Source organism: Anastrepha ludens, chromosome 4, assembly GCF_028408465.1.
Source record: "Anastrepha ludens isolate Willacy chromosome 4, idAnaLude1.1, whole genome shotgun sequence".
Taxonomy (NCBI): Eukaryota; Metazoa; Arthropoda; class Insecta; order Diptera; family Tephritidae; genus Anastrepha; species Anastrepha ludens.
Genome location: NC_071500.1, coordinates 126,953,496 through 126,966,159, shown reverse-complemented (window position 1 = coordinate 126,966,159; position 12,664 = coordinate 126,953,496).

Sequence of the window (12,664 nt, the reverse complement as noted above, 5' to 3'; positions counted from 1 at the left end):
TTGATTGCACTAAAGCACTTAACCTATAAAAGTGCGACTTACGAATAATGAAACTAGAGGAGCGTTGAAGAGTGTGAATTAACGAGAAATGTCGTACGAAAGCAAATAAGCAAATGTATAAATTTGAATATAAAAATACAACGCCGAGAAATGTGTTAGAAAAGCAAGGGAATGTATTTGTGGCGTTGCGGTTGAAGAAAGCATGAAGATATTTCAATAAAGTGCCAATTAGTGCAGATCCTCTGTGCAAAGCAATTGACGCATTTTGCAACACAACACATGGGCTGAAAAGTCTCGGGCCTAACAAAGAAAACAGAACTTTTTTTGTTCAACGTAATTTCCATCAAGAACAACGCAATCATTCAGCGCCGCTCTAACATTTCAATACCACTTTTTTAGACCGATAATTCTTTTGCCTCACAATAGACCTCAGTTTCAGCGATAATCTCTTCATTCGAGCGAAATTTCTTACCGGCGAATGGGTTGGTGCGTGGCTATCAAGACACGAATCTCGGTGAAACACCAAATAAAGAAACAGTTTTCTTTTAATAGCGGTCGCCCCTCTCCGAGTGAATTTCTGGCAATAAAAAGCTTATAAAAATATCTGCCGTTCGGAGTCGGCTTGAAACTGTAGGTCTATCCATTTGTGAAACAACATCAAGACGCACGTTACATATAGACGGAGGAGCTCGGCCAAACACATATTGTACATTTATATTTGTTTTGTAAGATCTGCGAAGAGCCAAGAGTCGCGAAAGCGAATACAGTGGATGTGGGAGCAATTCGAAGTTCAATTCCTGTAGTTTCATGGCACGGTGTATTGTCTTTGGTTTGGTCAGCAGTGAGCAAATGTGGCACTCACCTTGAACACAATTTTCTCGTACTCAACTGCTCATAAAATATAAAGCCAACTCGTTCTTTTGAGATCTTTACGATGTCAGCTAACTCGCGCAACTTCACTTTTCGATCACTGAAAACGATTTCGCGGATTTTGTTGATGTTTTCTGATGTTACCGCCTCATTTGGACGTCCACTGCGTTGCGCATCGTCGGTATCTCTACAACCCACGACTACGTTTGAAGTCAGCAAACCATCGATTTATTGTTGTTTCCGATGGAGTGGAGTTCCCATCACACTTTTTAAGCCATTGCTTCGCTTGAACGGTATTTCGTTTCTTTTTCTTTTTCACGAATTTTTTTTTGAAAATGACAAAAATAGCGGCACTCTTAGCAAAATAACTCACGAACTAATAATAGAATATCATGAAATTTTAACAGCTGTCTGGTTGTTGAGGATACTTTAGAACACCTTCTGAGCGTTTGTCCGGCATTATTAAAATCGCGTTAAAAATGCCTGGGAGCCCCACTGTTTTGGGGTCTGGAGGCCGTCTCAAAATCGGATCTCCCAGCTCTGCTTACATTCGCTAAAAGCGTTGACATCCTACTTGATGTCTACTTTCAGTATTCATGGAGGTCTAAAGGTCTATGCGTGTCTTAATGCCAACCAGGCTAACCTAACCTAACCTAACAGTTATCTTTTTAAGGTTAGTACTAACTGAAAAAGGAATGTGATTGCAATAAAACTAGTGTCATCTTTGTGTTAGGTCCCGGACTTTTCAGCCTACGTGTTGCACTTATACATTTGTCTCTAAATTCTGATTTGAAAGGTACGCCAAAATTATGAATAAGAAAACATTTTCGGAACTGCGCTTCGAAAACGAGCTGAAACACAAAGTACAGCGTTAAAGGTGATTGTATATAAAGGACAAGCCTACTATTTTTTCAATTAGAACGGCATCCATTTCCTTCTCCGAATTTCTCGCAGACGTATAAAGGCTTTGAAATTAAGAATACCCAACGAAAACGCTAAAATTAAAAAAAATTACACATGTTGACTCCAATTTTGATGAAAGATCCAAAATAAACTTTTCCGAGCGCACTGATCCAAATCTGAAAACTCAGAATGCACCTAGGTTGTTAAGCTTTCGAGGTATTTCTTTACAAAAGTGCAACAATGACGAGTTTTCGCTATATTTGAGTTTATGCAAAAACTGGTGGCGCAAAATTGATCACCCTTTCGAAAAATGTATAATTTTTGCAAATAGCGTAAAAAAGTTATTCAAAGACAATATTTTGCGCCACCTTGTATAACATAATGAAATATAAATTTTTTTTAATATCGTAATATTATGGCATCTCAAAGAATAATCTTTTACCTGTTAACCTCATTCCTTTTTAAACTCATTTTGAATCAAAAATATTTTTCATTTGTTTCTTAGGTATCGTCAGTTTACAGGCGGTAGCTGTGGCCGAATGGGTTGGTGCGTGACTACCATTCGGAAGTGCTCAGATTCGAATCTCCGAGCTTGAAACACCAAACGGGAGAATATGTTTTTTCTAATAGCGGCCGCCTCTTGCAGGCAATGGCAAACCTCCGAGTGAATTCCTGCTAGTAAAGAAAGCAGTGTTATAGACTCGTACAGACTTCGAAAGGTGTATGAAGGGTTGAAATTGAAGAATTCAATAGCGGAAAAAGAGAGATGCCAAAATGTTTCTTGGAATCACGAAAGCTGGCCATCTGAAAAGTACTTGCTTGAGATGAGTTCACCTCACAGATAGCTGTCATAAAAGAAACTCTCAGTTATGTCAAGCCGCATCTAACAAACCGAACAAGGGTAGGACACTCACCACTTTAGAGAGTGATGGCTTTGTATGTCACAAAATTTCCCATTAGCGCCTCGGGTCCGTAGCTTGAAGGTCAACGTGGCCTTACAATCTGATGAATACTAAATAATTTAGATCAATTTAATTGTTTTATTACTTTTTCCAATTTTTAAGGCAATTTCATAACTCTGCGATTAAAGAAGTTCTTGTCCTTGTTGGTAAATGCCCTGCTCATTTTCATAAGAGTTTTTGAGGCCAGGTTTGTACCATAAAACTATCAATAAATTTTACCAAATGTTTGAAAAAGTGATAAATGCTAGGCATCAAGTCTAGACTCTAAGGCGGATGCAGTGTAACCTTCCATCGAAGTTTTCGAAGCTTCCAACTCACCATTAAATATGTATGCGATCAGGAAAAGAAACACCATCCAGAAAAATGGTCCAAAAGTAACCAGAAAACCTATTATATTCATTAATTCTGATCACTTCTGGCCGATCACTTTCTTCACTTCGATCAGTTGGTGACAATGAAGATCCGCCCGGCATATTTGTCTCAATGAAAGCAGTTCAAAGCGGATGATTCCCTTCCAATACCACCAAAAATACAGTAAAAAATTCTTGGTTGCTTATCTGGGCCTAGCTATTATTTTCTGTGGTTTCACTGCGACCTTTTTCAGTTATTGCACTCAACCTAGTTTTGTTGTTTGATCTAGTTTTTATCGGCAATCACCATCCGCTCCAAAAATCGGTAGTCTTTGTTACGTTTCAGCAAAGAATCACAGTCGTAATTTCGATCCAAAAGTTTCGTAAAGTAATGGTGTCATGTCGGAATTATTTCACAAATTCATGATTTTATGAACATTTTCGAAAATCAGTCTACCAGGCAAGTCTTATTTTCGACTTCCATTTAACCGGCACGGAATCACTGGAACCACCACTTTGCTGTTGCATTAAATACTATATATAGGGTTGTTCAATAGGTCCGCTTCAACTTTTTTCCGATAGGGAGGGCGAACGACGCAATATTTTTTATTTTTCGCTTGTCATTTGTAAACTTCATTAGTATACATTTCATCATGGAACGCTACACACTTGAGCAACGATTGCAAATCGTGCAAATTTTTTATGTTGCTGCTACTTTAAGAGCATTACGGCCATTTTACGGTCCATTTAACAAGCCGTCCCGTTTTGGGGTTTTGTGAAGTCATTGGTCTACAGTAACAAACCGGCGACGATTTGTGAGCTCAGAGCCAATATTGAACGCGAAATTGCTGGAATTTCGGCCGATTTATGCAAAAGAGTGGTCGAAAATTTGGGTTCAACGATTGGACTTCGTAAAACGTGCACGCGGTGGTCATGCAAAAGAAATCGAATTTCATACTTAAATGTATATGTTCAAACTCGATAATAAAAAAAAAATTAGTTAAAAAAGTTAAACCGTTTGTGTTTTATTCAAAAAAGTTCAAAAGTTGAAGCGCTCTTACTGAAAAACCCTTAGTTAATAGCATGAGCTTAGATTTTTTTAGCTTGGTTTTTAGTTGTAGTGAAAAATTGATCGGATTTTCTCATTCTTACTTCCATTTTAGAAAATGCTGACATAAAACTGGCTTTAGCAATCGCAGAATTGTCAAATAAATATTTTTGAAATAAAAAACAAAAATTTTCAAAATCTACAGGGTATTGTTGAAGTTATTCAATGGTCAGTTTGAGTTGGCGGACCCTTTATATAATAACACATTCACTAAAGGGCGATTCCATGTCAAGTGACCCAAGTATTTTATCTTTTTTTTTTTTGAATTAGTTTATATGTATGAGTATAATAAGAACTAAACGGAAAATTTGGAAAAAAATGTATAATTTTTGAATGAATTTATTCAATGTTGACATTTTGGTACACATTTTTTAAAAGTGAAATACCTTCGGTTCTTTTTAACTTGTTTTAAATTCCTTTTTTTAACTTCAATAGTTTCAGGATTTTTTGTTTAAAATAAAAAAAAAAAATTAAAAAAATATAAAAAAATTTTTGAAAAAAGATTTGTTTTGTGATTTTTGAAAAATATCCCTCTTCAGATTTCTCATTTCTGTCAATAATAGCTGAGACTATGCTCAGTAATCCCTAAAAGTTCTAAAAGTCTAATTCTCTTATTGTTAGAGTTATATTCCAATACGTACAGGGTACCACTTAAAAATATCGTTATTTGCTTACTAATGCACGATCTTTCAATCGATTTGCCAACGGACGTATATTACGAGTATTTCGGGTATTTTTTTAGCTAGATGAAAATTATCGATATCAATAACTATGGTTTGACAACTGAGAATGCCAAACTGTGTTAACATTTCTGTTCAGTAAGGTTTTGCAAGTCATCATGAAACGTTTAACGCTAGAACAAAGCTTCCAAATTGTGGAAATTTTCTTTGAGACACAAAAGAAATAAATCTAATCGCGAAGTTCATAGAGCACTGGTGGCATTACTGGCCCTTAGACGGACAGCTGCCGTTACGGTGAATGGCGAGCGCTATTCGACGACATTTGGTTCCAATAAGATGGTGCAACTTGAAACCCCATACGGAAAGATTTATTGGAAAAAGTAATTAAAAATTGTGCTGATTGAGTAGGCCATGAAACTCGTAGTCGCGGCGAAGATATACCGGATATCATATTCTAAAAATAAATGCCATGCAATTATCGACTAGATCTTTGTTCGCCATCCTCAAATCTAAAGCCTCTTCTTGCTTTTCCCCCTGTTTGGTTTTCCTCTGAACCGCATCACAATAGACGAATTTTCAATGCAGCGGGCAGTCATTTATCCTAACATATCAACTAGATTATAATAAAAGGAATTAATTCCAACAGCAGTTCTGTTTTGTATTATCATTTTAAGTTCTCAAACTTAAAAATCGCTCTAAAGGAGAAATCCGTATCACTTTGTATGAGGAATTATGGAATTAATTTGAAACAACTTCACAAATGCAATTAGGCAGCAGACAAATCAACATTTAATAACTGAAATGAGTTAAGACTACCGTAATATTCCGGGTACTAAGGTCGGTTACCCCAGTAAATTCTCTCCCAACTTTGTGAGTAATGTCCTTTGCCATCAAACTAAACGCAAAAATGCAATTATTTGTCCGTTAAAGCAGCCAACCTAAATCAGGAGCTTGATTTTCGTTGCATCTTCTGTTGGCTTATGTTTTTATTGTATTTTAAATGTGACTAAAGCGCCTAATTCATACAAATCGACAAAAGCTTCATGCGTCTCTTAGAAAATAGGTGGTGTGCATTTTCGGGCGCTCAACTTTTGGATGGGCAACTGTTTTTTCGTTTTATATTTCGTCTAGTCTGGTCTGTCGCAGTCTCGGTTTGCCCATTAAATTGCACTTTTCTCACAAATTGACTTAATGGCGTTTGCTTGCGTTCCCCAGTAGTGACAATCCTCCCAATGAGCGTAACAAACACAATGGCAAGCAATAGTAGCAGCTGCCGTTGCCACTGTGAATGCTTCCAAGTATTGTGTGTTATTTGCATGTGCATTCGCTCTCCGTTGGGTGTCGGCCGTCGTTCCCTGCGGTCTCATAATGATGTGGTAATGTGTACCACTATTTGCTGTTTTAACTGTCGCAAAATATTTGAGATCTCGTTTTGGTATTTTCTTTGTTTTTTTTTTCTTTTGACAGTGTACGAGTGGAGCTGTGAAGTTGAAAACCTTAACCCTAGAACACACACCCGGGTACAAATGTATCCACTTCAACTTTGAAGTGTTGTAACTTTTGAACCGCTATACCTCTATACCGCTTACTTCGGATCTAGGAAGATTATTTAGTTTTGAGTTCAAATTCAAAATTTGAACCAGATCGGACCATTGGTTCAGGAGCTACAGCCTTCCAAACACATTATATACGTAAACACACACCCGTACGTTTGTACCCCAATAGTAAAAATCCTCATAATAATCAAAAAAAAACATTTTTTATATTATTTTTTTATTTGAAAAATTAAAAATATTCATTTCACACATTATATTATTGACTTTTATTATAAAAATTATAAAAATGCATCTTATATCTAAGGAAAATCATGGCAAATAGAGCAATTTGTTGATGTGACCGAATGTTCAAGACATATTCGCTTCTTACATTTGGCGCACAGCTTTCTGGTTTTTCTACGGCGTTTTTCCTCTTGTGTGTAACATAAATAGCAAGATCCGGACACAGGTTTTGGTGTGCGCGCTGCGGCAGATGTTGATGCTGCTGTTGACACCATTGATTCCAGCGGTCGGTTGAAATATGCTTCAATAGCAATTTTAGTCGAAAAATTTCGCGTCACTTGACGATTTATGGCTCTGGCTTCAATAATGTACATACACAATGCTTCAGCCGAGCTGCGCAGGACCTGCTTACGTTTGTTGTTTGTTCTCCAAGGCAACATAGGGTTATTCAAATCGTAGACAATGTAGGCTGCAAGAGCTGTAATGTCCAACATGTTGAAGAACATCGCTAGTGGCCATCGTTTTGCTTGTCTTTGTGTTGGATATTCCGCAAACATTTGGTCCATTCGATCAACACCACCTTTGGTACGATTATAATATTCAATTATTTCAGGTTTCCCACTGTCAGCTATTTCAGCATCATTATGCATGGTCGAAAGCAAAATTACTGCTTTATTTTTTTTGGGAACATAAGAGCACATTGTCACATTATTTTTGAAGCCAAATGTCGTTGAACCAATTGTCCTGTTTTTGTTCTGCTTCATTTCTTGAGGAATATATGATTTGTTTTTGCGCAAAGTTCCAACGATCGTGAGTTTCCAGGTGAGAAGCAGTTCTGCAACTGGTAAGGTCGTAAAAAAATTGTCCATTGTAATGTTTCGGCCACTTCCTTGGTATTTGGCAGACAAATCCTTCACCACTCGTTCGCCTTGGTTCGTTTCCCTACCAGTTTCTGCTTGGCCAGTATATATTTGTCCATGCAGTGGATATGCATTTGTGGCATCGCAAATCCACCAAACCTTGATACCATATTTAGCAGGTTTTGACGGTATGTACTGCGTAAACCGTGTGCGTCCACGGTAAGGAAATAATTGTTCATCAATCGTCAAGCATGAGCTGGGCTTGTAATGTGCAGCAAGATTATTGTTCATCATCGTCCACAACTCACTGATCGGTGCTGCTTTATCAGTTAGTAAGCGTGTTGCACGAGTGTTTTTATCGTCAAATCTTAGGAACCGCAATATCGAACAGAAACGGTTGACTCCCATTGTGGCGCGAAATAAAGGATAGTTTTTGACGCGCCATAAATCTCGAACATGTTCTCCATTGCTCTGGTTCGCACCAGTCATAATAAGTATGCCAAAAAATGCATACAGCTCTGTTATTGACACAGGCGTCCATGACTTAGGAGTTGTGTTTGGATGCGCATTGTTGTAAGCATTATAAGTTTCTTTTGCTAACTTATTTGTGTGGCGCATAATTATATCAGCCATTTCAACGTTCATGAAACATTTGAATGTTTGCTCTATTGACAACATTTCAGTGCATCTAGCTGGTCCAGAACGTTCTCTTATAATATTTTGTCTGAGTACCTGACGACTTACATTTGGTTCTTTCATCCACTCAGTACCATCACGTGCAACAAATGTTTCGCCACTAGCAGGTAATTCATTATTTTCTTCTACTTCTTCTTCTTCATCGTCTTCTTCATCATCCTCATAGTCCGCATAATCAGGTAATACTTCTGCGGCACTTTGCGAAACTTCAGCATCGTCATCAGCAATTTCAATGACATTGAATTGAATTTCTTCTTCATCTTCTGAAACAAAGTCATAGGGAGCGTCATCGTCACAAATTTCATCAAATAAAGATTGTATATATGATTCTCGCTGTTCCTCAGTTAGCCTGCATAATAAAAAAAATTATATATGTTTACATTGTTGCTTATTTTACATTTTTTAACTTCTATTGTATATGCTGCACTTGATAAATATTCGTTTCTTCTTGAAGTCATTTCGTATCCAGTTATTTATAGTTTCAGTTATATTTATTTTCACTTATATTTTCACTTCTTACACTTTTGAGCACCAAAACAATAATGAAAATATCAACAGGCAGCATTTATAACAACACCTCGTGTGAAAACAACCCTTGCAGCTGCATATAAAATACAAAAACCAGTTATACCAGTGTATTTGCTACCTACGTACCCATACCTTGCGCGACCTTTTTGCACATATCTTTTGAACCAGGTAGAATATTTCAATGAAATAAAAACCAAAATGTGTATTCGTTGTTACTCTACAAGTATATTATTATAAATTATATTATTTTGTTTTGCATTTATCAGGACAACAACAAAAACAAAAATCCACTGTTGCATGCCCTGACTTTATTTGCCCATATCGCTGGAACCAGTAGGAATATTCGAATGAAACAAAAGACAAAATACTTGTTATATCTTAAAATATACATTTAAAAAAAAAATCATAGAAATCGGTTGAATAAGCATTAAAAAAACCGCAAAATAAGGTCCCGGGTACAAACGTATCCCGGGTGTGTGTTTACGTGGTATTTTCTGGGTGTGTGTTCTAGGGTTAAATTGGACTCTTTTGGTTTAGTTTCCACAAGGTCCACCCTGTATTTCAAAATAGCTGAACTTTTTGCAAATAAATAGGACATTTTTGATGGTATTTCTTGGAAAATTCGAGCTATGAATTCATACTAGAATGAGGGTTGCCTTTTATATTTTGTGACACCTTGTGTGATTATCAGGAATTCGATATTTTTATCGAAAAGTTCGGTGTTTTTAGCATAAAATTACATTCAACGTTTTCATTTACTGGCTTTATTTCTTCATTTTTAAGTGATTTGACAAATCCATCTCACTCAAAAGATGAAATTAACTCGGGAACATTTTCATGCGATGATTTCGACGATTTTGTGGTTTTCGACGAGGATTATCGAGACATGAGTGCATTGATCAACTTATTTCGACTTTGGGTATTGAAACTCCAAACTTAGTCACTGTGAAACGCTGGTACAACAAGTTCCATCATGGCCGTTTGTCCTTGCACAATGGATTTCGTGAAGGCCTACCAAAAACGATATTTTTGATAGGAAAAATTTTGCTGTGTGTGATCTGATCGTCATTTGACATGTCGCGAGTTAGAGGTATCTTTGGGCATTTGTAAGACCGGCAGAAATTGAATATTGCACGCACATTTGCTTGCTCGAGCAAGAAGCACCTCAAAGCAAATAGTTGCCTGTTTCTTGGAAAGTCTGGTATGCCGCAGCTGCACCACTAGGTCAACTTAAAACAGTCTATTCTGAGTGGTACACAACCTTTTGTTTGACAGAAGTATTCGGAGAATTGAGGAAAACCAAACGCCGAAGACGAAGACGAAGACCTCCTAACTATCGAGCATCAAAACCAAAATGCGAGGTAAACTTTTCCAACGTCTGAAAAAGTTCAAAATATCGTAAAAAAAAATAAAAAATAAAAAAAATGTTCGAATATTTTTAATAAAAGAATTGAATTTTTAAAATTTCGAGAAAAATTTTTTGTTTTGAAAAATTTTTCAAACTGTGAAGAGCAGCACAATAATTGAAAAGAAAAGTATTTACAAGTTCTTACATCTCATCTTTTTAAACATGACCGCTTATTTACTAATATAGGGCCCATGATTTCGTTTTGCTTGAGCGGCGGAATTGAAAAACAAAGTGAATCCAACGCGATTTTATTATTTTAAAGGTGGTATCCAAGGCGAATTCTGCATTCTTGGGTAGTATCGGCAAATCAGCTGATTGTCAGCAATGAATGAAACATGGCGAATTCATTCTTTGTTTTCTACTTTGCCGTGACAGTCATACTCGCAATACGTTGTTGATGTTCTAGTGCCACCATCTTTTATGAATGGACCTTGAGTAAATCGAATGTGGAAGGAACAAAAGTTGAACAATTTGAAATAGAAACCTTTGTGTTCAATTGAGATTGTCTACAATTATTTTTTATGCGTTGCAATTTTCAGTAGCGGCCGTCAGTTTCTTTTACAATGTTTCTTTTAGAATGATTCCGCATACTTGTCAGCAAACGAGTCTTTCAGCAGTGTGCAATGAATTTTTACTACAGCTGCGCATTTAAATGCTCTCAAGTTTCAAGTTGGCATAACATTTTCAGCCAGCAGAGCAAACGCATCGCTAAATGTTGATAGAAAGAATCATTCATCTACTACAAGTTATTGCTCGAAAAAAAATCATCTTCTGTGCAGCGGTGCATTTGGGACCTGATAGTTTTATCAATAAATAAAATTGCAGCATTTTCATAGCTTCAAAGCCCCTTATAAATATCTACCATGATCCACCGCTTGATGCACATTTGGGTACCGTTCATCTTCGAGATTTTGGCTGGCGAACACTCACCATTAATGGCGCTCTTTATGTGACAAGATGCAGAATTTCTTCAGGTTTAGAGGTTTAGCCTGTGGCATACCGAACAAAAAATTAATTTTTTGAATTCGAAATTTTAAGAGACGTTGTTATATTTCTGTCCTTAGAGGAAGGCAATACGGCAATACGACAATGCAAACAAAACAGACAGCACTGTCAACAAAAAAAAATTAAGAAAATTTCAAGAATCATATAGTTAAGCCAAGGCTAATCTATTAAAAGCGGTGTTGGTAAATCAGCTGAGTTGTTTTTTTTCTTTCGCCGTGTGCATGTGGCTGTCAGCTCAGAATGAAACACGGCGAATTGATTAGTTGTTTTCTAGTTGCTTAATACTTTGCCACCATTTTTAATAAATGTGTCTTGGTTTAAGCTTACTCAACTCAAGCTTACACAATTTTATATAATTAAAAATTGACTATGGTACAAAATTGCAAAAGTTTCTGAAAATTGTGGCTAAAAATTTGTAATTTGGATGAAAATTTGGTGGAAATTTATAAAATTTTGCTCACAATTCGATGCAATGATTTATATGGTTTTTATTGCAGTACACACTGTATTTTTTCTAAAAAAAAAATTATAAAAAAAAAATAAACGAAATAAACAAAAATTAATCAAAACCTTGAAATATGTTGCGCTACTTTTGTTTTAACTGCCACTTGCTTTCTTTACTGCAATACAAAATCATTTAAAATTAAAACTTTCCCTCTGAATGGCATACCCTATATGAGACCAAAGCATTAAATACTTATAGTCGTGTACTAAGAATTAAATATTTCAGCTTATCGTCCTTTTTTTGGCGTCTCAACCTCTGCACTTTTGGCTTCTTTTAACGCCTTTGCGTTAGTTGTTAATTTTCTTCAACACTTTTGCCGTCAACATTTTGTCGCTATGAAGTTCGAAGAACAAAGTGAAACAGGAATTTAAATAATAATCGTTTAATTACAATTAAACTGAAACGTTCCATAGAGCGGAAAATAAAAGAGCAACGCTGAGTTGGGACAAGGTGAAATGCCAACTGATGGATTGCAGCCAGTTGAGCGCATTGCACACAGACGCATACATACACATACAGCCACAGTACTCGTATAGGTATGTAATCCTTGCCCACCACTGCTGCTCCTGCCGCTCCTGCCAATGGCTTAAGACTGTGCAGCTGCGTTAGCAAAGACAATTGAAAAAGTTCCCCAGTGCGATGGAAAACAAAATAGCAAAAATACCGACAGCAGTAAACGCTTATAGAGTCGGCAGTATTATTAATTTTTATTATTATTATTATTATTACACGCTTCCTCTTCAGCGCACAGCTTCCTCGCTCCTCGACAACGTTAGCTTTCTGTTGTTTTCCTCATTCCAGCTTCTGTTTTACTTTGTCGTGAATGCGTGGGAGGCAACGCAGTGGAATTGGTGTAACCAGCAAATTAGCATAACTTTAGGCGCTGTAACCATGCCAGCTAACGACTGTAATACCGACTTTTGAGGCAATGAAGTTGCTAAAGTAAGAAACAAAAAGAAAGAAAAAAACTAAATTCAAAATATTGAAAGCAGACTTGTTGAAGAAGTTAAA